At 39.1% G+C, this 25,048-nt stretch overlaps 1 protein-coding gene and 1 long non-coding RNA gene across 2 annotated transcripts in view; one reads left to right on the top strand and one right to left on the bottom strand.

The window, feature by feature from the left end:
- Positions 1-14,959: 14,959 nt before the first annotated feature.
- Positions 14,960-17,218, bottom strand: LOC118668220. The gene is made up of 2 exons (XR_004971593.1): positions 16,768-17,218; positions 14,960-16,350 (listed from the first exon to the last, which is right to left on the bottom strand). It is a non-coding gene; the product is annotated as an uncharacterized LOC118668220 (long non-coding RNA).
- Positions 17,219-17,369: 151 nt separating this feature from the next.
- SATB1 (SATB homeobox 1) overlaps positions 17,370-25,048 on the top strand; it is a 101,351-nt gene continuing 93,672 nt past the window's right edge. Inside the window, exon 1 of the mRNA XM_036332717.1 lies at positions 17,370-17,577. The gene's annotated coding sequence lies outside the window, so the exon portion shown is untranslated. The remainder of the gene's footprint in view (positions 17,578-25,048) is intronic.

Below are 25,048 nucleotides of genomic sequence, written 5' to 3'. Positions count from 1 at the left end.
GGACCTGCTGGAGGGCATTGCCTTTTTTTTTTCTCTAGTCACTAAGGGGCTCTAAAATAATGAGATTTGTTTGTAAAATAACAATACTAAATCATGTTTACCTATTTTCTAAGTTACAGACACTGTTCTAATACACTTTAAACATATTTAATCCTTACAATGACCCTATGAAGTAGGTCTTACGTTATCCTCATTTTACAGAATAAACTTAGAAACAGACATTCAACAACTTGTTCAAAGCCATACACTAATAAGTGGAGATACAAGCATTCTGATTCTGGAATCCATGCTCTTACCCAATATACTCTACTGTTGTTGTTTTTTTTCATATATAGATAATGGTATTTTTTTTCAATATAAGAAACACATATTCAGTTTGGGAAAATGAGAAAGAGAAGAAATGATACCATATTATTTATAACCTCAAATAATTGTTAGCCTTTGAGGATATTTGCTTTCAATCATATTTACTTGCATATTTTTAAATTTACTGTAGTTCTATGATTTTGATTTTTTTCTCTTCACTTTATATCCGAAGTATTTCCTATGTTGGGAAAAGTGTTCATGGTGCTCACTTTTACTACCTGCGTAATATTAAATGGACTCGGTATACATTAGCAAGTCTCCAGTTGTTAGCTGTTTAGGTTACTTCCAACAGCCTAGAGCAGGTTCATGCTCCTCTACTCACTAACTATAGAATCTTGAGTAAGTTATTTGACCTCTCAATATTTCAGTTGTCTCATGTGTTGTTGGGTTTCTGAGAGAATTCACTGCAATAATTGAAGTAAAACACTTAAAATTGTCTACAAATAGTTATTACTATCATAAATAAGTCTGTAGTGAACATCTTTATACATAAAGAAATTCACATTTTTTAAAAAGAGTGTTTTCTTATCATATATGCCCAGAGAGAATATTATTGGGTCAAAAGATATAAACTATTTTTGTCTAGTTTCTGATTGATGTTACCAAAGTATTTCCAAATAGTGTTATATAGATTTATATGCCACCACTTATGTAAGAAGAAACCATTTTTTATCTACCCTTGATGACTTTGGGTATTAACATTAAATGTTCTTTAGCTTTGTCTTCCATTTCACTAATTTGTTCTTCAATTTTTTCTAATCTGTTCTTAAACCATCTACTGAGGTGGGGTTGTTTTTTAATTTCTATCAGTTCATTTCTCAGTTCTGGAATTTCCTTTTGATTTTTATCATAGTTTCCAGTAATCTGCTGAAATTCTCTATCTTCTCATCTAAAGCCTGTTACTCCTATACCTGGATCTCCTGAGGGTCTGTGTTTGGTCATTTTATCTTGTCTGCTGGTATGCCTGGTCATTACTGAATGCCAGACATGCCTACAAAAAATCATAGACCTAATTTGAGCCTTTGGATGATCATATCCCTGTCAAGTGATGTTTTACTTTAACTCTTGACAGGCATGTGAGGAGTTAGGGAAGTGAGATCTCTCTTGAATTTTCTGCTCTCTGGGTTCTTGGCATCTCAAGCCCTCTCCACCTTGATCCCTCTAATTCCTTTGAACCAATATTTGTTAGATATTTTATTCAGCTTTTCTACCCACTCTTGGAGGATGAATTGATCTAAATGAAAATAAACTGTAACAGCTGGAGTATAAGTCATTGACACTAATTTAAAAATAATGAATTCAACCTAAATATAACTTATATTTGTGTTAATGGATATTCACTTGATTATTAGTAAGGCTAAATGTTTTTATATGTTTGCAAATGTGTTATACTTCATCTTTTGTAAAATGTGATTTTAGTCTTATCTCATATATCAGATAAATGTTATTCTATTCTTATTTCCTGTATTAGTTTTCAGTTGCAGTGTTATTATGAGTTTGTATGAGCATCTGTGTGATAATCCTATTAACCCTTTCTGTTACTACATCCAAATAATTATATTTAGGCTACTGTTTGCTTATTTTATTGTTGTTTTAATATAATCAAGCCTATTTTATCTTTCACCATGCAATTATAGTATTCTAAGCCTATAAAAACAAGTCCCTTTACACTACCCATGGTTTGAATTTTGATAATTTATTACATGTGTACAATGAGTACTTACTGATTTTTTTCAAACTGTTAATCAGTCTATGTATTGCAAAGATTTTCCATTTCCATTGATTTATGTCCTGCTATTACCAAACATTTCATTCTTATATAAAATATAATTTATTTTGATCACATATTTGCCTCGTTAATCTATGTGGTGCCAGTATCACATGGTTTTAATTATTATAACTTTATAATGTATTTTAATATTTGATAAGACTAGTCTCTTCTCATTATTCTTTTTTCTTAAAACTGATTTTTGCTTGCTACTCATATTTATTTTATTTTACAGATTTATGTCAAAATCAAGTTCCCCTCACCCTAACTTCAAAATGTGGAAAACAAAAGAGCAATTGATATTAGCCTTTCATTAAATCTGTATGCTGGAAAGAAATAACAATTAAAATTATATGTTATGTTTTAAAGCAGAAGCCAGTCTTTTAACTATTTAACCTAATATTTTTGTAGCTCCCAAAAAGTATTTTAGGAGAACTTCAGCTACATTAAAATAATCAAGTAAAAAAGCACACAGTCTTTTGGTTATTGAATTTAATAATTTTTGGCTCCCAATAACTTTTGTTTAGATAGGTTACATATTTTTGTTCAAAATCAATCATAGAGCTTAATATATTTTGTCGCTCTTATAAAATGAATCTTTTAAAAGTTTATGTTGAGTTAGTGGCTTATAATATTTAGAAATACTACTAATTTACATAAATTTTTATCTGACTACTAACATTTTAATAATTTGTTAAGTCTATTCAAATTTTTATTGACCTTTTTGGATTTTCAAGGTATAAAACCATTTTTCAGTATATAATGATAATGTTGTATCTTTTTTACTCTTTATAGCTCTACTTTCTTTAATATGTTTTATTAGATTAATCAGGTTTTTTAATATAACATTTAATGACATTATTATGGCAAACTATTATACCAACTTCTTTCCCCACCCCTGGTTTTAAACAAGTACATTTCTAGTATTTTTGCATTAATTTTACTGTTGACTATTGTTTAAAAATATTTATCATCATGTTGAGGAAATATTTTATTTCTCCTTTTCTTGTTTACCATTTTATCAAGAACAGGTATTAACTTTTATCCAATGCTTTTAAAAATAATCCATTAAAATAACAACTGTTTCTTATTTAACTTACTAATACCACATATTTTATTAGTATAATTCCTAACTTTATAAACTTTTGCTTTGCTTAATATACATAATTTTAATTATTTTGCTGTAGTGAGTTTTAATGCATTTAAAGTATATCATTATAAATTATGTTTTGTTTAGAGTTTACTGCATAATCTTTCAATACCATTGTTTCTTCACTAACATTACACTGTTAATGATTATAAAGTACTCCCCTTGTCTTATTTACTATTTTTGACAAAAATTCCTTTTTGTTTAATATTCATATTGCTTTATTTGATCTAGATATGTGAGCAGATTAGGTCAGAAAAAAATCTTTGCCATTTAAAATCATACTTCTATGTTATTTTTTTAAAGCATGACTCTTGTAAGCACCTCCAAATCATAAGGTTTTTATCTTAATTTAATGTGAAGATATTTCTATTTGAATAGGGAAATTTAAGGCATTTATAGTTTTCGTAATTTTTAGGCTTAATTGGAAATATTTTATACTTTGTTCTTTTCAATAGTTCCTTATTGTTTCCTTTCTACTTGGTCTTTTACATGAACTATGCTTTTTTTATTTTTATCTTCTACAATTATTTATAAAATATATATTTTGTTTCCAATTCATCCAGTGCCTACATTAAATTATTCACAACTATCTTTAACTGTGTTCTTACCTAACGATTTAAAAATAGCCCTAACTGGTTTGGCTCAGTGGATAGAGTGTTGGCCTGCGGACTGAAGTGTCCCAAGTTTGATTCTGGTCAAGGGCATGTACCTTAGTTGCGGGCACATCCCCAGTAGGAGGTGTGCAGGAGGCAGCTGATCCATGGTTCTCTCTCATCGATGTTTCTAACCCTCTATCCCTCTCCCTTCCTCTCTGAAAAAAATCAATAAAATATATTAAAAAAAAAATAAAGCAACAACTTGTAATGTTTTTGTTTTCTCCAATCTTCTTTCCACATTGTGAACATGAGTTATAGACTCTTCCTTTAAAAATTTAAAACCCTCCTTTTCAAAATTATTTTATTGAAAACATTGCTCAATAGTAAAAAAAATATCTAGCTGTCAGCATCAATTCTTAATTCACTTCAGTTTTCATTACACTTCATTCATGTATTACTTTGTCTTTATTTTCAATGCTTAGCACTAGTCTTTTTCCCCCAGAAATTTCCTATTCTTGAGTTTTTATATTGCCTTACCTCTCAGTGATCAGGAAGCTATCTCTGCAACTTTTGCAAAAAATATTCGTAGCTATTATATGTTCTGGAATCTTGCATATTTTACGATATTCTTCTGTTGCTTTTACACATAAGTCAATAATTAAGTAGGCATAAAACTTGCAAAAATCAAACTTGTGTCTCATAAACTTATGTAGAAATTTACCTGTGGTCTTAAAAAAGTTCCTGTTCAATATAAGAATATAAGGATAATCTACAAAAATATATATATATATTTTTTTCTCAACTAATTGCAAGGTTGTTTGTCCTAGAAATATTAAAATTGACCAGCCTATGACTAAGCATTTAGACCTCCTCCTAAATTTTGCTCAAAAGGAAACGTATAATATTGGTTCAACTTTTTCTTCAGAAAGTTTCCCTATGTTATAACTTTAATTTTTAGTTCTGATTCATATGCTTTATATTCAGGGAACACTAATTATTTTATTCTTAAATTTAAGAAATGTTTATTTAATACCAGTAGAATATACTATGGGTTAAGCACTCTGTTAGGAATAGGGTTACAATAATAGATGCTTATTGTTCTCAAAGAGATTATATTCTAAATGAGAACTCCATAATTTGTCTTTCAAATTTCCTGTCCTCTTTTAATATTTACTCATTTTCTCTGGATGTTTAGACTATTTATAAACTCTTTCTTTTGTGTCCCTGTTTTTGTTTCTGCAAAACAAAATTTTTACCTACTGAATTTTTTATTTAGTCACAATTTTTCTTATTTGTACCTGTTCTTGTTTAATTAAAAACAATATAGTCTCTCCTACTATATTGTTATAATTGCATTTCTAAGAAACCTCATATTATCAAAAGGTTATTATAAAAACAATTATTTCAAGAAGAGAAGGGACTAGAGGCTAAAAAGTTTCAAATACACAATTCAACAATTTTTACTATAGTAATTTCAATAATAAATGTTTTTATATCTCTAAGTGTTTTTAATTCAAATTACCACTAATCAATTAGCCTATCAAAACCAGTAAGTATAATTTTTAACATTACTGATCAAGTAATGTAAGACTTACAGTGTAAAGTAAGACCAGATCTTAGACAAGGAGTTTCTAGGATCATAAAATAAATAAAATTACAATTTTCAACTATCCAAGGTAAAGAAAAGACTATAACAGCAATTGAGCAACCAACCAGCCATTCAAACAAATTTATTCCAAATATTTTTATAGAATAACTTCATTTCTGCATGATTAACTTTAGTCCTAAATGTGCCATTATGTTAAAACTACTACTAGCCAGTACAGTGAAAATGATGTATCTTAATGTATCAAGGATGTTATTTCCAACTCCATTTATAGAACCATGGGAAGTAAGAGAAATGATTGATGTCTTATATGGAAACAACCAGGGTTTCTGGTGCACTTCATGCATTGGGATATGTTCCTTGTTCCATCTCCCAAAACTGAAGACCCAAGAGGAAAAACACCTATGTCTTCATTGTGCTTCCACAAAATCCCCTTTTCCTGTAAGCTTGCAGAGTCAGCTTCTAGCACTTACAAGGAGAGCAAAGGAAAAAAACAGAAAACAAAGGAGAATATTTTTGTGTTGCTGATATATTTCAAGTTCTGATGCACAAGGCCCAAGAAGTCATCAAAGGGAAGATTTTTATGTTTGAACACTAAAATGCAGAAATGCAATTCTGCCAGGATTAACTTTCACTCTGCTAAGCATAGGAAATGCCCAAGGTATGTCAGGGCCAGCAACACAGAAGGCCACAGGAGCATGCTAGAGAACCAACTGGAATTCTAGAAGCAGACCCTTCGTTCCTTTCAATATTGAGAATATGCTTGTTTCCTGTTCTTATTGTTGATGTATAAAATTCTTTTTCAGGTGTTTCTAAAGCTTTCAAAAACAAATTCAGTAGAAGAGTGTTCATATACTGCAACTCATTTGGTGTCTTCCCAGAAGTTGCCCAAATTGGAATCTTAAAATATGCACATTGGGATGAAAACACAGCTTAAAAGCAGTTTTGTTAAATGTCTGTGTTTTTAATTCAATGAATGATTTTAAAAATTAGCTTCATTGTTTTTTAATTCACCATCTGTTAACTCAATAAATATGAGTTCTTAAAGTTAACCTAATTGTCTTGGAATTTGCTGTTTTCGAAGCTGATTAAAGTTATTTAAATTAATTTTATTGTATATTCAGATTAGGACAAAGCTTGTCTGCATTTGGATAGATCTTGGCTAATAATTTACAAATAAATATGCCCATTTTTAAAATGGACTAATTTTCTTTTTATGGCTCCTACTACATATCAGTCAACTTATAAAGAGTCAGAGATGCTGATATGAGATAATTAAAGAGATAGTGTATCAATACACTAAATCTTATAGCCTTTATAAACTGTGACCATGTACAAAATTTTTATCTACCCTGTCTCTTGCCTAATGAAGATAAATGTAGAGTAAATATTAAAGGGAATGCAAGTACTTTTATTCTACACTCCCATGGTTAAAAGGAGCTGCTATGTTTTTTAAAAATATTGTCCTGCCTCTGGTCATAGTGTATTGGACTAAGAGTGGTCTCTGGACCCAAGTGAGCCAATTAGTCTCTTCCCTGAGGGTTGTGAAAGACAGAAGGATGGGTCTTTCTCTGGGTGGCTTGACCAGAACATCTATGGCTCAAGAACAACTGGCAACCATGATCTGCTATGTAACTGAGGAGAGGAAGGAGCTGGGCTGCTTTGAAAAAGAAACACAAAGAAGACATATATAGAGAGAAGATTGATGGATTTCCTATAGCACTTTATATGCTTTTTCTACTCCTGAGGCCCCATTGCATTGACTATGAATTCCATAAAAAGCCCCAGTGTGCTTTTCCTTTTTTTAAAAAAACTCAGAGTCAGCTTCTATCACTCACATGTCAAAATAACAAACTATTGCACTAGAGAGGAAATCCCCCTGGTGGTAATGATTGTTTAATCAGGGATTTCTAGATTTTACTCCTCCCCCTGCTCTTCTTTAGATGAGAAGTTGTTAAATATTAATACATGTTTAATTTTTTGTTTTATAGTTATTGCTTTTATGGTTTATCTTAGAATCTTTTGTCTATCTTCAAGTTACATTATGTTTTCCTCTAAAAGCTGTATGGTTTTAGCTTTTGCATTTAGAGCTACAATCCTTTGCAAATGAATTTTGAATATGGTGTGAGGTAGGGATCAGTTTTTTTGTTGTTGTTCTGTTTTGTTTCTATATGATATCTGGTTATTCTAGCACCATTTGTTGAAAATGCTTTATTTTTCACATTGGGTTGCTTTGTTGGTGAAAGTGGGAGCACAAATGGAGAGGCCATCTGAAACTAAACTAATGACAATACTAAAATGAAGAAGTAGACACATTTTATTTTATTCATTGTACTAATGAATTTAAGAAAATGACAGTAACTTTTTCACTTAACAAAGGAATGGGTTAATAATTCATCAGAATGTACTTCTTCCTTGAATTCACATGTAATGCACCTAAAACATATCACATGACTAAATATTCCACTCTGTTTTCTGTTCCATGCTGTTACCAGCTCACCCCTTCCCATTATCTGTGTAATGTGCATCCACTTTTGCTCCAAACATTAAAAGGGGACCAGACACGCTGAGATCCAGACTGGGACTGTATCCATTAGATGGAACAGACTACATTTGCCCCAAAACATCAAATAAAACCATAGTGATAACCAAGTCAAAATAGGATTCCACTGTTGGCCCTGTTTATTTGTTCCACTTCTTTGTACCATAATTGGAGTTTTTGTTATCCTTTCAATTGCTTAAACCAGCTTCCAAGTTATCTCCTGAAGATCCCAGAATACATCATTACATGTTTGAGATGACCTCAAAGTGTGAATGATTCTCAAAATCCAGTGATTCCCAATGTGCAAGTCACATAACCTGCATATTTATCTCTGTCATGGCACACATAGCAAATGCTTAATATGTGCCAAGAACATTGGGGGAAGTGAATGAGGTAACTGGCTCAGGGACTCTGACCACCCTAGGCCCTTTCCAGGCCCTGCTGAGTCACCTTGAAGATTAAAGGCCTTAATATCTTGGCATACTGGTTATGCTTTTGTAACATAGCAGTTGGCTCAATCATATGTAAAGATTTCTTTAAAAATATATAGTAGTGGCCGAAACCGGTTTGGCTCAGTGGACAGAGCGTCGGCCTGCGGACTGAAAGGTCCCAGGTTCGATTCCAGTCAAGGGCATGTACCTGGGTTGCAGGCATATCCCCAGTAGGAGATGTGCAGGAGGCAGCTGATCGATGTTTCTCTCTCATCGATGTTTCTAACTCTCTATCTCTCTCCCTTTCTCTCTGTAAAAAATCAATAAAATATATTTAAAAAAAAATATATAGTAGTGAGTGAAAATATATAGTCTTGGCTAACAAGGCCCCATTTTTCCTATTTCTGGAAAAATTACTCCCCAAATTATCTGGAAGGACCATACCTTCCCCACTCCCAAACTACATGATTTTTGTAGGGTGGCTGCACTTCAAATCCAAGGTGGACATTTGACCAAGGCTGGTGAGTTAAACAACCACAGCCCGTGACCAGGGTGATGAGGGCAAGTATGGGTAGATGATACAATTTGATCTAGTGTCAGTCAGTGGTAGCAGCTAGATCTCATTATGCCTAAAGCAGTCCTTACACGGTATTTTCCAGTTTATAAGTATGTTTGGTTAGGGGTGGAGGAATAAAAATGAAATAAAGCCAAAAACAAAACTTTTATTTTTGAGTCGGATTACTACCCCTCACAAACCAAATCCCCTAAATCCACAGGGATTTCTGGATCCCAGCTTATTTCTATCAAATCTGAATTTATGGACATGCAGCCAGTATTCCGTATTGTTTAAAAAAAAAATTTTTTTAGAGAGAGTGAGGAAGGAAGGAGAGAAAATATAGGTGCAAGAGCAACACATCTATCAGCTGCCTCCTGCTCGCCCCGCTACCTGGGATCAAGTCCACAACCCAGCCATGTGTTCTGACCAGGAATTGAACCAGCAACCCTTCAGTGCACAGGAAGATATCCAACCAACTGAGCCACACTGGTCAGGACTAGCATCTCTATTTTTAATACGCATTCCATTTCATTCCTATTCACACTAATGGTTGAGATCTACTGATTTAACCCCTTTACTTTATGGCTCTGGAAACTGACACTAATGAAGACTAGGTGTTTTTCCCAAGATCATTCCACAATATGTATTTATTCTAGGTATGTGGGAATTAAGAGTGAAAAGAACAAAGACCTCCTGCCTTCAAGGACATTGGCAAACTAGCTGGTTAGTTCCAGAATCAGAACTAGAATTCAGTTCCACTGTTTTCTTCCTGGTGACTTGATTTCCCCAAAGTCTTGCTCTAATATTGTCCTTCCCTACTCCAGCACATTTTTGGTCTAAAATGTGCACTTTTATTAAAGGTAATGATTCTACATTTGGGCAGCATTCATAGCATATAAAATAATTGGAGGTGCTTTAACAAGTTTAAGGTAAATGTTACTACTGTGTATGGTCTGGAATTTGCAAACATTTTCACCAAAGCAACAGAAAACAGAAAGCAGCAGAAGGAAACATATGCAGTACCCACCCTTCCCCTCAAAGTCACAGGTAGCCCAAAAGTCTTTGAAGACTTGTGTGTTTTTTTTGTTAAAAAATTATGCAAAATGCTGCATTCAATCCCATTGTATGTGTAAATGTTTTAATAGAAAAATAATTTCTTCCAAAATCTTTAAGTAGAAAATAAATATTCCAGAAATAGAGACCATAATTGTTCTCTGGCTTTGTGCACCCTTGGCACGCCAGCAAGTCACCCAGGAGGGACTTGTTCCTACTCCATTTACATTCCAGTCATTTCATTTTCTATTCTTGTTTAGATTCCAGAATTTCTTCTCTATTAGAATACTAATGACAACAACAACATTAACACAATAAGCAATTGTTAGTCTGTATTGCACATTAACTGTGTTGAAGCACTGTGCATCTATTAGCTCCAGGAGGTGGGCACAATTATCACCCCCATAATATGGATGAGTAAATTGAGGCAGAAAATTAGGAGACATGCTCAAGGTCATGCAGGTAGTAACTAGTTGAATCAGGATTACAATTCAGGCAGGCTGACACCCAAGGTGTCTTTGCCTATATATATTCATTTACTCTGAAATTCACTTAAAATATTATAATTTGCTCACACTGCTCCTTTGTACTCAAAATCCCTGGGACATAGAAAATGGGTGAATTTTATTGTATATAAATTATACCTCAACACAGTTGAATTAAAAAAAAGTATAATTTGTAGAGCCGAGTTGTTAAGACTTTAAAGTCTTGCTTGTTCAGTGAATTGAGTAGCTTTAAGAATATGGATGTGTCCATGGTAGCGTAACCTTCAAGAAACAAATCAGCAGCAAACCTTATGAAAGAACACCTAGTATTTTGACTATTTTATGGGAGCTGATGCGAGAATGTGGGGTATTCTTACAGGTCACAGGCTGTGGAGTGGCTGGCAAATATGGTTTCAAAACAAGAGAGGAGCTGAGAAGAATTGTCTCCTGGACTCAGTTTTGTAAGAAATTGAAAAATTAAACCTTGTAAAGACAGTCTTAGGCCCATGGCTATGGGACAGACTGTGCTATAATATATTCTGATGGGTAGTAATAAAGAGGTTAGCCTTCACTAGAAACATACACGAACTATACAAATGGGTTTAGTATAGCCCTAGCCGGTTTGGCTCAGTGGATAGAGTGTCAACCTGTGGACTGAAGGGTCCCAGGTTCGATTCTGGTCAAGGGCACATGCCCAGGTTACAGGCTTGATCCCTAGGAGGGGGCTTGCAGGGGGCAGCTGATCAAAGATTCACTCTCATCATTGACGTTTCGATCTCTCTCCCTCTCCCTTCCTCTCTGAAATCAATTAAAAATATATTAAAGAACAAAACAAACAAACAAATGGGTCTAGTGTAGTGTTACAGAGCCTGAGAGTCCAGGGTTTTAGGGCCTGGTAGAAGGACCATCTGGTTAGCCAGCATTCCTCATGGCAGGCTCAGTAAGCTTAGTCCTAGAGTCTAGGAGACCTAGACAATAGGTTTTCTGATGCGGTGCAGATCTTTGTGTCCTGTACTGAATGACTTATGCATTTCTTAAAACCAATAATCTTTATCATAGACACAGAAAAGTACATTGATCAGTATAAGATCATTGTGCTCTTGAAAAATAATCTAGCAAGGAAGCGTATGGCATAAGGAGCACTCAAAAATGTGTCCTTTTCTTTCATTCATTAGCTCTGCAAATATTTGACACCCCCTATATACTATATGGAGGGTTGTGTACTATAAAAAGGGCAGTATTACAAAGGGTGTTGCCTCATCCTTCAAATGAGTAGAGTATCAACTATAGCCTCCCAGGATTGGCTTTTTTAAAAAATATATTTTTATTGATTTCAGAGAGGAAGGGAAAGGGAGAGATAGAAACATCAATGATGAGAAAATCATCGATTGGCTGCCTCCTGCACACCCCACCCTAGGGATTGGGCCCGCCACCAGGACATGTGCCCTGACCAGGAATTGAACCATGACCTCCTTGTTCATAGGTTGATGCTCAACCCCTGAACCATGCTGGCTGGGCAGGATTGACTTTTCCTGTCTACTTTGCCACCAGAGTTATCTTCTTTCCAGAGAGATTTGATGGTATTGCTCTCATCCTTACAATCTTTAATGACTCTCTATCTCATCGTGAGACACCTAATATCTCCAGTAGGAGATATTGACCGGTAGTGCTTAACCTCAATTTGACCATTAGACATGCCTCCCTCCCCAATCTGTACTTTGAAATATGAGTAAGTTCTCAACATTTAATATTTCAATTTTTCATATAAGCTGAATTTCTAGCATCTCTGTAGAAATTGAAGAATGGACATTCCACACCATTGGCATTGACTATCCCATTTTGGCAGAGAATATATTCTCCAGGTTGCCACAGCTCCCACCACTGCTCATGGTCGCAACTTGGTCTGCTTTGCTCCCTTAGATCCATGCTTGGCCCAAGGTATACATAATCGTTTGCAATCCTTCATGGATCGGATCATGACTAAACTCAAGAGCATGTCTGCAAGGCCCTTCACAATTTGGAACTGCTTGGTTTCATCCTTCACAAACAAGCTTTGTCCTCCTTAGTGCCTTTTCTTGTGCTGGTCTCTCTGCTTGGCATATCCTTCTTCCATCTTCTATTTCTGCCTAGAGGAGTCTCACTTATTCTCGACTTAGTTCAATCCTCTATGGAACTTTTCGGAATCCTGCCAGAGGGTTATTTGCTTCTTCCTAAGTGTTCTCATAGCACTTTGTGCCTCTTTTAGCACTGCAATGACTTTTTCTGTCTGTCCAATTGGAAAATGTGTTTCTAGAAGAGAACTCTTAATCATCTCCATATCACCCTTACGAGAGTGCCTACATCTAGTAGATAGACCTGAATATTTATTGAATGAACAAAAAGATGGATAAATGAATGAATGAATGAATACTTCCAGGAGAAACTTTTTGTTATAAGGTTTTCAGGTTTACAATAAGAAAAGTAACTACTCAAGATTAAATCTCAAATTTTGATAATGATAATGACATCTTCAGATAACAGTTCTTAAAAGCTCCTGTTCATTGTATCCTTTCCAGAAAGTAAGTCTAGAGAAAATAAAAAAAAAATATATAGTATTAGTAAATATATAGTGACTTAAAATTGTTAAGAGCATCACTGTGGGAGTGATTAGGGTAGTGCTGCAAAGAGAGAATAGATGGTGAAAAGACGTCACAACATATCTCCCTATAAGGCTAGTGGTCTCTCTGGCAATGTTTACCTGGAAGAATGGCACATTTGGGCCACAAAGTGGCAGGAAATGATCATGTAGCTGCAGGCTATCCTGTGGAAAAGGGTCAGCATGGTAGTCCTTAGAGATGTGCACCACAGCTCTCTCAGTTTGGGCACAAGGGAGGCTGCACTATCTGGCCTTATTGTAATGATTCCATGGAGCCAATGCAACTAGTCCTTGTCAATAGTTATGAGTCCAAATAACACACGCAGGTCACTTCTGGCCATAGCATTTAAATGTCAGCATGAGCCTCTTCAGAATGATCTTTATTGTCATAGCCACATGAAACATTCAAGATGGCAACTGTCCCATCCGCCTGGGTCCCTGAATAAGGAGACGCGGAACAGGTCAGCTGATGTGCAATGGACTAATAGTATGACCAAGAAAACAACTTTGGCTGCTATAGGCCACTAGAACTTGGAATTGTTTGTTACTCTGGCATAATATAGCCTATCCTGATTAATAAAATAGATTTGCTCTGTTTTCCTGCAAATGACAGAAAAAGACTAATGGTTGTATGTTTTAGGAAGACCAATTCTGTGCAATTTAAGAAAATGTAATATTGAAGTGTGCAAAGATGAAATAAATTGCTTAGGATTTTATGCTTTAATTCACACAATATGCGTTGAACTCTACAGTGTGTTAAATATTCTCTACCTAAAACCTCTGCCTTTATGGAAGTAAGTGGAGAGTTCCTTTTCACCTAAGATGTTTGCATTGAGGGCCCCTAAAGTTTTGCCTGGACAAATTAATTTAAAAAATACCCTCCAATCCAGAGTTTCAGGATGTCTATGTCCTCTGGTCTAAAAAAGAAAAAAAAAATCTATTTTCTCAAGCATTCCTTTGATTCAAAACATTTATTGATTTATCGAGTTGTCTTTTCAAATTTTAATGTCATTTTCCCAGCAAATAAGTTCCTTGAAGGCCAGTACTGTTTTATCTCTCCTTTGCATCTTTCTCATACTATTTAGTAGGCAATATTTTATTGTCTATTCTCTGAGGAATATAATCAGCTTTTGATACTAGTTATTATTATTTGATCGGTTTCAGATTTACTTGTCTTTCAACTATTTGTTAGATTTGGACTTATAAAAAAAAAAGTCTAGGAATACAAATGTATTACCTTAATAACTTTCAGGAAAAAATGCCTTCTTTTTCTGAAAAAAGAAAAAAAAAAGCCTTAGCTCAGTACTATTGAATTTGTGGCCAATTACAATATTTCATTAACATCTTAATTCAGTAAGCATTTAATGTATTCCTACTATGTGCCAGGGGGCAAGGTTTATTCAAGATTATCAAGATAATGTTACTTAATACCCTTTACCCATCATTACACACTTCTATATTTTAATAGAGTCTATGATCTCTCTGTACAAAGCCACTTGGATGGAATGCAAAAGGTTGGGGCAAAATATTCCCTTGGTTTAATTCAGGGGAGCACCTTGAATTCTGAGGGCTTAATTGATAACTTGGGGGGGATAGACCAATATGTAAGTGTGTGCAAGGGAGAAAAAAACCCTTTTATTTTTTTGTATTTCAGTTTCTGTTGAGGTTCATTTCAGGCTTTTAAAATTGGAGAATCAGCTGCCTGCTACAAGAAATTGCTAATAAGCAGTAATTAAAGACTGAGGATTTATTTATTCTTTCCATTCCAAACCTGATGTCATTCCCAGATGGAAATATTGGTACTGGTTAGGCAATTCAGCATTTTCGGAAACTAAGGCAGGATTTGGTGTCTCCTGGGCCCTGCAGGGGAAGAAAGTGATCCAGGAAAGAAAACTTGTGCTTTATTTTGTTTTTTCGCATCACAATCATTTACACATTTTTTTTTGCCCTGCTTTACAGAACCAGGAACTGCGGTGGGCACCTGTGTCTTAAAAAAAAAATGAGGGCTATTTCTCTAAAATAAACTTTTCATATTCTTATGTCTTTGGAATTGTTGCCTCCGCCTAAAATGACAATCAGCTGGAAAAAAGACGGATACATTCCAGTGAATTCAATACCCATTGATAGAAAAGAACTGGCAGATGAGAAAGCAGCATGAATACATGGGCGACTCTCCTTTATTTAGAAAACCCACACCAAAATACAGCACAGTTGACGTATTTGTTACCAGGGCTTGAAAGTAGAATCCGCCACTGTGTAAGATAAAATAAGACTGCACGGATGTCAGGATTTTCCCAGTGTGCTTTATTCATAGACATTTGACAGGGAGGACCTAACAGAGCTTTTAGGAAAAAGCTGAATTCTCAGCCCACAGTCACTTTCCAGGAACTTCACTGTAAACTGTGTTCCAGACTAGCGAGATGGAGATCTTAGCAATCTCCCTCCTGCTACCATAGTTTCCTTCTTGGTAAATACAATTATTTATGGGGGTTTAATGAGAGAGCAAGCCTTGTGTGAAAGGAACTCAAGAAAGTGCAGCTTCTAAAAATACGCCGGGGCGGCTCTGCAATTCTTATTGTTACAAACTGAGGTTTTGCAGTTCAAGCCCTGAACCTAACAACTACACACACACACACACACACACACACGCACGCACGCACGCACGAAGAGAAAAAGTAGACTATATTGTTGTTGTTTTTTTCCCTTTCTGCAATCCCCTTACACTTTGAGTAAACAGTAGTAATTTTTTGTTGTCATACTCAATGCAAATTTTCCAAAGGCGACACAACACAAAAACAAAAGACCTGTTAGCTTCCTTAGAGTTGGGGGTGGGGGTGGGGACGGATGGCAAGAGGAGAGGGGCAAAGTTGAATTTCCGTTTCACCTTAGCTGGGGTCCTGAACCTCCAGTCACCCCTGATCTTGCAGAGGTTTTTGGAGTTTCAGGCCCCTTTGGGGTACATCCCCTCGCCCCCTCATCACTGGCCCTCTTTGCTTCCAGCTTTTGGAGAAATTGGACCTCAGCTTAGGCGTCTTTCTTCCAGCGAGTAGAAAAGTACAGCTGCCGATGGGAGGATAAATAGCAAACAAATGGCCAGGGGTCCACTCCTCTTCCTTCCGCCACGTGCTCTTCAGTTGGGGTGCAGCGCTCCTGTATGGGGTCCTAAGAGGGGCGAGGGTGGGGTGAAGGGAGATGGACAGAACAGGATGTGAAGGAAGGAGGCCCTCTAGGAAAGATCGTCTTCACTGAACATTGAAGAGAAAAAAATTGGCCCACATGCCCCTAGTGGGGAGTGATACATCCCACGCAGGCTGGGGGGGGGGGGGGCGGCGAGCGTCGGGGCCTCTCACCTGACTTCCTCCTCCGCTGGCACACTCTGCAATCACCCCCCTGTTCCCCCTCAAAAAAAAAAAAAAAAAAAAAAAGCCCAGCCAAACAACGAACAACAAGAGGAAGCCGCAGGCGGCAAGAGGAGGGGGTGCGCGAGGTGGGGGCCCGGGAGAGGTGAGAGGGGAGGGTTGGCGGGCGTCGAGAACCGCGCCGCGCCCCCCAAGCGCACTCCAAGGCGCCCACACTTACCCCTCGCGGCTGAGGGTCCGATCTTCGGTGCCAATCCCCGTGCGCGCCCCTCGCCCGCCCTCGCCCCTCCGGCCCGCCGCCCCCCGACACCCCGGCCGGCGCGCAGGGAGGGAGCCTGGGAGCAGCGCGCGGCGGCAGCGGCTCGGGCTCGGCTCGGCTCGGGCTCCGGCGCGCCCGGTGTGGCCGGCGGCCGCCGAGGCTCCGCCGCCAGGGGGAGAAGCCGGGGCGGGCGCAGGGGAGGCGGGCCGGGCCCTCGCCTCGCCGCCCCGCCGGCCAGCCCGCGCTGCACCAGCTCCGAATCAGCGGCGACGCAGGGTCCGCGGAGCCCCGGGGCGCAGCGTGCGGGGCGGAGGAGCGCGGCTGGATGCGCGCGGCGGGTGGCTGCGGGCTCCCGCGGGGGGCGCCCGGCCGCTCCTGGGCGCCTCCAGACTGCGGGCGCGGCGACCGCCGAGCCCAGAGCAGCTCCCGCCGGCCCCTTCCCCCTCCCGCCCCCGCCCCCGCCCCCTCCCCCCCCCCCCCCGTTAACATCTCCTCCCTCCCCCCTTCCCTTCCTTCCCTCGGCCCCGCGCGCTCGCTAGCTCGCTCCTCGCCTCGCTCTCCCCTTTAAACGCCCACTTCGGATGGGGAAAGAAGACAACTTGAAGTCAAGTTGCAATTAACTTCCGCGGCAGCCGCAGCTCCGGCGGCGGCGGCACCAGAGGCAGAAGCCGCCGCCTCGGAAGTCCGACGCCGGTGCGCCTGCCCGGGGAGCCGTTCCCGGTCTCCGGCCCGCACTCGACAGCCACCGCCGCCCCCAGCGCCCATGCCTGAGTGAGTTCTGCTCCTTTGCCTCTCTTCTCCTCCCGACTCTTGCTCTTTCATCTCTGTCTCTTTTTTTTTTTTTTTTTCCGGGATCGATCCAAACTTCTTTGTAGCACCCACTCATGGCGCCCCTGGTCGGGGCGGCTCGGCTCCCCTCTCGTGGGCGCTGGCGGCAGGGGTCTGTCGAGCCCCTTCTCGCCCGCGCTGCCGGATCCAGGCGTGGGCCGGTAGAGTGGGGGAGAGCACGCGGGATGGGGGACTCGGGGATGCCCGTCGTCCTCTCCCAGGGTGTGGGCACACCTGCCCGACAGACCCTGGCTGAACAAACTCCTTCGGGTCATCAGCGCGACCCCTTTTGGAAGAGGAAAGGGGAGTAGAAAAGACCGAAGGAAGCCTGCGGAGACAGGGAGAGCCTCCCGGTGCCCCTCCGAGCCCGGCTGGCAGAAAGGTGCCCCGAGGAGGACGCTGGGGAGTGGGAACGCTCCCCGCCGGCTCGCCCGTCAGCTCAGCATCCTTCCCCGGTCCCTCTCCGCCTTCCTCCGCCCCCCGCCCGCGCGGCTGGCAGGGAGCGGCGGCGGCGGACAGGGACCTGGGAAGTTTGTGGCAACTTCTCCTTCCCGGGAACCACCCGGGCGCCGGGGCGCTCAAGTTGGAGCCGGGAGTTTGAAAGCCGCGGCACTCGGCGTTGGCAGTCCTCGCTGGCTGTAGTGAGGCCGGTCCTGAAGAGACTCCTGGAGTGAACGTGGGTTTGGAGATGGGCCGGAGGAAGGGAGAGGTGCTGCCCTCCTTGCAGGGACGGAGACATCACTGAGCAGCCACCACGGGGTCTCCCTCCTGCGGTCCCGACCCGAGCGTGGCGGCTCTCTCCGTGCGCCCCGCTGCCGAGGCTCCCCGGGCGGCGGAACGTGGGTTTGGGCAGCCACCGTGAGAGGGACGATGCAGGCAGGTGGCAGGTCCAGGAGTGACACGCGCGTAGCGGGGAAACGCACAGAGCAGGACTCTTGGGTGACTCCAGAATACCGAGAGGGACTAGGGCTCTTGCTGGAGGCTTTGGCACGGACCTCCGCTAGGGCATTGCAAATTCCACTTACAAGTGTCAACCACAGGGCCCCTTCCCAAAGTGCCCTCGCTGGCAACTTTGACCTCTGGGCCCTTCCTCCGTGAACTTTCTCAGCGGCATTCCGCATTTCCAGGCGAACGGTGTAACGCTTGGACTTCACGTGGTTGTAAAAGAGGGAAAACAGAAAGACGTCCGGTTTTCAGGACCGAACCTGGGGTTCCATGCTTACATCCTTGGAGGCCAGGCCACCTGACTTTCCCTAGAGGACAGAGTAGGGGGTAAGAATGAGTAAAACTACACTGCTTGGTGCCAGGTTTTGTTCGGAGCAGTTCCTGAAATCTACAGGGTTTGTGCTGCTGACCCAGTCACTCATCCCGCCGAAACTTTATTGAAATTTACACCCTGTCTAAAGTGGATTTTTCTGAGATATCAGGAATGGAAGATTTATTCTATAGTCAAATGTAGCTGCAACACCTCCTCCCCCCTCCCTCCCTACTAAGACTGGAGAAAACCAAGGTTGAGGTGTTTGCTCTACAAACCTTTAATCTGCTATGTGGTACTGGTGCTATGATTTAGCAGCAGTTCTTTATTTCTATTGCATATTATTTTAGTAGAACAGTAGTACATTCATATACTGGCTGCTCCAGTCTGCTGGCAAACATTAGCATTCAAGCTTACATTTTTGACAAATGTGCAGACAGGAATAGCATGAATAGGCATCTTAAATATTAACAACCTAAGCATCTGTTGTGAAACAAATTTAATATATTTACTCTGTTTTTCTCACATTGTTAGAAAAGGTTATAATAAGTGCATAATTTCAACTTTAGTTTGCAGAAGTAACTGGCTGCATCTTTCACTACCTCTCCAAGTGTTTAACACAATCACCAGACATAAATACTTTAATTAACTTGGTTAGGCACATTATTAAATAGACTTTAAACAATGTGCATACTATGTAACAGTAGCAAAATATGTATCGCATTTCTGCATATTTTAAATGACTATGCATTTTATAAATATACCAGGCATGTTTATTCTTCATCTCCATTTGACACTTATTACTTCATGTTTTTTTCTAATGGAAACAATATTTTAAATGTAGAGTTGTTCAGTCATATGCAATACATAATATGTAAACAGTAGCTATAAAATACAAAGCACTGTTAAATTTGAGCATGGCTACATGTAGCAAGATCGTACAAGAGAAATAAAAATCACTGCTCAATTTTGTATTCCTTTCTGAATAATGAATACAAATGATGTCTAATAAAGAACAAACAGGGATTTCCCTCCTAAAGTACTAGTGCCTTAAAATGTGTGGGGGGTAGGAGGGATGGAAGGGAGGGGGAAGATAAAGAAAACATAAAGAACTTCCCAAAGTCTGAATAGTTATTTCCAGAATCAATGCATTCCTCATTTTCCCACAAGCTGAAATATGTAATAAATAATAGTTCTTTGTATGTAAAAGTATTCAAAAGGAATGCCTTTTGTTTAGTTGTTGTAATAAATTAATATATTCTTTGGTTGATAATCTACAAAAGTGGGTCTTTTGTTTCTCAGCATCTTAAACAAGAACAACCACAAAATGAATATTGGCTTATTTCTGCAAAGAAGTCTGTTGCCAGCTATGTGAACCTGCGAATTAATAAGATATGATATGCTGAGTGATGGTTAAGAAAGACTACATTAAGTTGGCAAAGACGGAACTATCTGGAGGAGGTTTTGAATTATTTTTTTCAGGTGACAGGTTGTGGATTGTAAATTAGGCCTAAAAGGTCAGGTGACAGGCACCTGTTCCTCATTATTGTAAAAATCTTCTGGTTACAAACTCTATTAAGCTAAAGACAACATGGATATACAGTAGGGACTCTATAAAGCACTCTAGTGGCTTGTCATCTGCTCTGTAAATTTCCAAAAGGGCCATACATAGATATGCCCTGTACACAAACACATCATTTCTTTCAAGATGTGTTGTCTTGGATGACTCTTACTAGTACTTGGGATTGGCGAAGTATGTAAAATAAATACATGTCACTGAATCAATCTTCAGACCATATCTAGACATGTTGTAGTCCAATGCAAACATATTTTTAAACCCTTCTTTTCTCTTTACAGTCCATTGATTAATTATCAGAATTTCTTCATGTTTTAAAGAACAGCCTCCCCAAATTGCCTTGTATAGTTTTTAGATCAGATGTGTTCCCATTTTAAATGATGCCATGAAATATTTTGCCCAGTACTTGTATGTAAGGAGAAAATTAGTTGCTATCTACTGTCATAGCGTTGTGGCATATAGAAAATGGGAAGAAAACCACATTTTATATGAATGCTGTTAGGAAGCACATCGTCATCCGACCCTCAAGCTTGCCACTTCTCTCAGCGGAGCTCAGTAATGTTTCTGTTAGAATTAAAGAGTATGATCTGATTTGCATGAATGGCTTACCTTTAGATATTTCAGGGGGCAGAAGAAGCATACATATTGGATGGACCTAAATAGCACAAGGTGACAACAAAAGTAAAGGTGCCAGTTGCTTTTAATTAGCCAAGGAGGAGGATTTTGAGTAAATTCTGTAATTCAGATGATTAAATTCTATATTTAATTTTGTTCTTTTCTCTCTCTTTTTTGGTTTTGTACAGTTATTGCTTATTCTAGTAAGTATTTGGCTTTAGTATTTGTGGTCAGATTACAGAGCAGTCATTACCCTTGCTTTTCAAATTGATTTGGTTTCCAAACTCCAAAAGTCTGGGATGATTTTAACAAATTGGTTTACATTTTGACAGAACAGAGTTAAGTTAATTAATAGATCAGGCACGAAAAGTCCTCCACGGTAGGGTGTATTTTCTGGTAAAATGAAAGTTATGTTTCAGTATGATGAGCATCAGGCTTCAGTAATCTGTTCCTCGTGTGGAATGAACACTTCCTACTTCGAGCTAGCAGGCACCTACTGTTTATTTACGCTGCATTAAACTGACAGCTCAGCAATCAGAGGAAAAATATGACTTACCTTCCTGAAGTAAGTACCAGTTTATAGGTTAGTGCACGTATTTATATTCCTGTCACCACTAAATAACGGCTCTGTCTCCATTTTAATATCTACCTGTGCTATAATCCAGGGCCTCAGACTCTTCCCGGTTGGGGGTAGGGGTCGAAAGCAGGTTTTCTTATCATTTCCCAATGGCATAACCTTAGAGAAAAGTATTTTCATCTCTGTCGTGTGAGAACCAGCTGGAAGAAATGTTACTTTACATACCTCAGCTATAACATCAGAACCCCCAAAGAATCTGCATGCCACTTAAAATAGTCATCTGTTAGAGCAACCTCAGGACAAATAACGTTCAAACACATTCAAGTGTGAGTTTTCTAAATTGACTTTCTACCAAGTTCCAAATAGGTTACTTAAACGCTTTGATTACTTAGATAATAACTTTGATAAAGTGTCTTCCCTCCCAAGTCTTAGATGGAATGTCTCAGTTTTTACTGGAAATCTTCAAATATAAGTACAAAGGAGGGCTCATTGATTGCTCGATACTGTTGGCTTCTCTCTGAGAATATTCTTGCCTCCTTTCTTGTTATTCTGTCAACCTTAAGATATGGGTGATTTCAACTTCCTTGTAATACTAAATGAATTTGTTGTTTTCTTTTACAAATAAAATCCCTTCTCTTTCAAACTCCTGGAAACATCAAAACACTACTAAAGTTGAATTCTAAAACTTATGGTTAACTTCAGAAAATGCTTATTTTCACTTATATTCTATAAGTCCCTCTTATACTCATCCTCTACACATTGTCAATCTCTCATCACATATCTCATTGACATCAGAGCAGAATGTGGTCTTAATACAGCATATAAATCAAATTTGTTACACAAGGCTCTTCTGCTTCTCTATACCAAAGAAAGAGTGTCTACTATGGTAATTTATATATCGTTCCTAAGTGCTATTCTCAATGGTAAGTCTATTTAAACTTGATGTCTTCATAGAATGTGATCAGCACATTAACACGCATTATTTAATACTTTTGAACTTATGCCAGTGGTACCTTTTGCTGTTTGTTTCTTTTAAAGTCTTTTTAAGATCAGGTATTTCATTTCAGAGTAAATAGATAAAGACTTTGTGTCTATGTATTCAGGGTGAGAGTTAGTAGCATAGCATTTCTCCAGCATATTGGCGTATTTTTTTTATCCTTTCAAGTTATTCTTTATCACTTCCACGGATGTTGCTGTCTGAGGCTTGGTCCGTAATAGCAATTCTAATCATCTCTTTCAATGGACTTTCAAACATGTAGTTCCGTTGAGGCAGTGATCTCGTTAGGTTATGCGAGATGGAAATGAGTTAGCTGCTACGCTGGCACTTATGTCCCTGGATTCTCCTGAAATTTCAGTCCCGTTATTTGACATTGGGTTGTGAAGTGTCTTGTAATCGAAAATTAAGACGTGGTTCAGTTTCCAGTGGAGGGAAGATCTTTGCTGGATAAAACGTTGAACTGTGCAATCTTTTATGATGCTCGCCACTCGTTTTAGAACCTGCCTGTGACTGCACATTTTGAGTACCTCTGGCTGCAGGTACTCAAATGAAGCTGAAATGCTTGTAGAAGAAGCGGATGTCAGGCTGCACCTGGTTGTGCCTTTATAAGAATGTCTGTAGATCTGCATTGCCCCCCCCCTTTCTCTACCCCTCCCCCCCAGGTGTGCAGGAAGTGGAGGGCGTTGTACAGGGTGAAGTGGGTGGACTCTACCCAGAGCTATGACCTGATTTGTGACGCACCCTCAGAACTGCAGTTAATGGTCCAACTGCTTCACAGGCAACTGGTAACCACCTCATTTGGGGATGCTTCTGCCTTGCTAGCACTGCCAGACAGAACTTCCCTCACTGGTCACCTCACCAGAGCCTACTTTTTGACAGCTCTCTTGTAGGGCTAGATTCAGAAAGCAGCTTCTGATACCTGGAGGGTAAGTGCTAGAAACGTTCCTGTCCATTCCATGTGGAGAAGCAGGGCTACAGCCACGGGGAGGGACAGGTGTTGAGTGTCTGGGGGGAGGTCTCTGTGTTGGAATGTCGCTTTTTCTCAGCTAGAGATGATTTGAGACCAGATACCAACACAAATTTTTCAGTGGGCTTTTTTGGGGGGGGTGGTGGTGGGGGTGGCAAAATAGGGTAGGAAGCTCCCACGGGAAGTTGCTAGACTGATCTTTCCTTGAGATATTTAAAGAAAAGGGAATTCTTGAGATGCAGTTTTTTCCAGGAAGCCAGGCATAGAGTAAACTCGATTGCTAGATGTTCCTTTCTAAGTCTTCCTCAATGGTTTCTGTAATGCTGTTAAGAGCATGTAAATGAGAATTTGGCCTTTTAACGTTTATAATGTTAAGGACTTTAAGGTAAAAGAGGTTTTATGTTATGAATATTTTATTGTAATAATTATTATAAATAAAATAGAACCCCGTGTACACGGATATCCTTTGACATGGAGATAGTCTTGAATATTGCAAATCCATAATTAGCTGTTTGATGTTGGATGCAATTGAGTTTTCCTGTTCCAGTGAACCAGACAATGGAAATCATTGGGAATTAACACCGCGGCTATGTGATTCTTGATAAAGCTAACCTTCTGTCCCCATTCAAGTATTTTATCAGTGAATGAGGGGGCTAAACTAAAATGCTTATTACACTTGTAAATTTTAAGAGGATGTACGGAATTGGTAAAAGAATCCCAGTGTTTCCCATTGTGTCTTTGCCATTGAAGTGATGCCTAGGTATCCTATTTAACGTTAGTTAGACAGATTTCTCCAGATTCTGGGAGGAAATAACAATATTGCAATCGCTGTGCTTTATAAAACAAATCTTAGAGGTGGGCTTTTTTGGGCGGTTGAAAAAGACTCAAAAACAATTTAGAACATTATCTCAAAAGTCAAAAAATGACAGCCTTACTTTGTATGCAGTCATTGTATTTTAATAATACTGTACGCTTATTAGTGTTATTAGAGCAGTAGACAGTTAATTACAGCCTTTTCTGAGACATGTTAACTCTATATTAACAGCCATGTAAAAAAAGAAAGAAAGAATGATGTATATGCTTACCTACAAGCTGCTGCTTGCTAGACTCTTGAAAATATCCTTTGAGAATGTATGCAGTCACATTGTGGTCCAGAATCATCAAAATGGTTTCTACTAAAACAACTGAATTTTAGAACTTTTCACTGGGATACAAAATTTTCTCCCTCCCCCCCCCCCCCTTTTCTTGTAATGGGTATTGGTTGGATCACTTTTGCCAGTAGCAGAAATTGCTGTCCCTTAGCAGTTTTTATCTTTCCCACATTATATTTTGAGATGCCTGCGTTTTCTTGTTTTCTGATGACTTTGGCCAGCCCACACCATGAAAAGCTTATGGAGTTGATTGAGTCCCTCTTAATACTTGTACTT

The sequence above is a fragment of the Myotis myotis genome, unplaced genomic scaffold, assembly GCF_014108235.1.
Source record: "Myotis myotis isolate mMyoMyo1 unplaced genomic scaffold, mMyoMyo1.p scaffold_m19_p_13, whole genome shotgun sequence".
In the NCBI taxonomy this organism is placed as follows: Eukaryota; Metazoa; Chordata; class Mammalia; order Chiroptera; family Vespertilionidae; genus Myotis; species Myotis myotis.
Note: the sequence above shows the minus strand (reverse complement) of the source record. Positions and strands in the feature narration are given on the sequence as shown.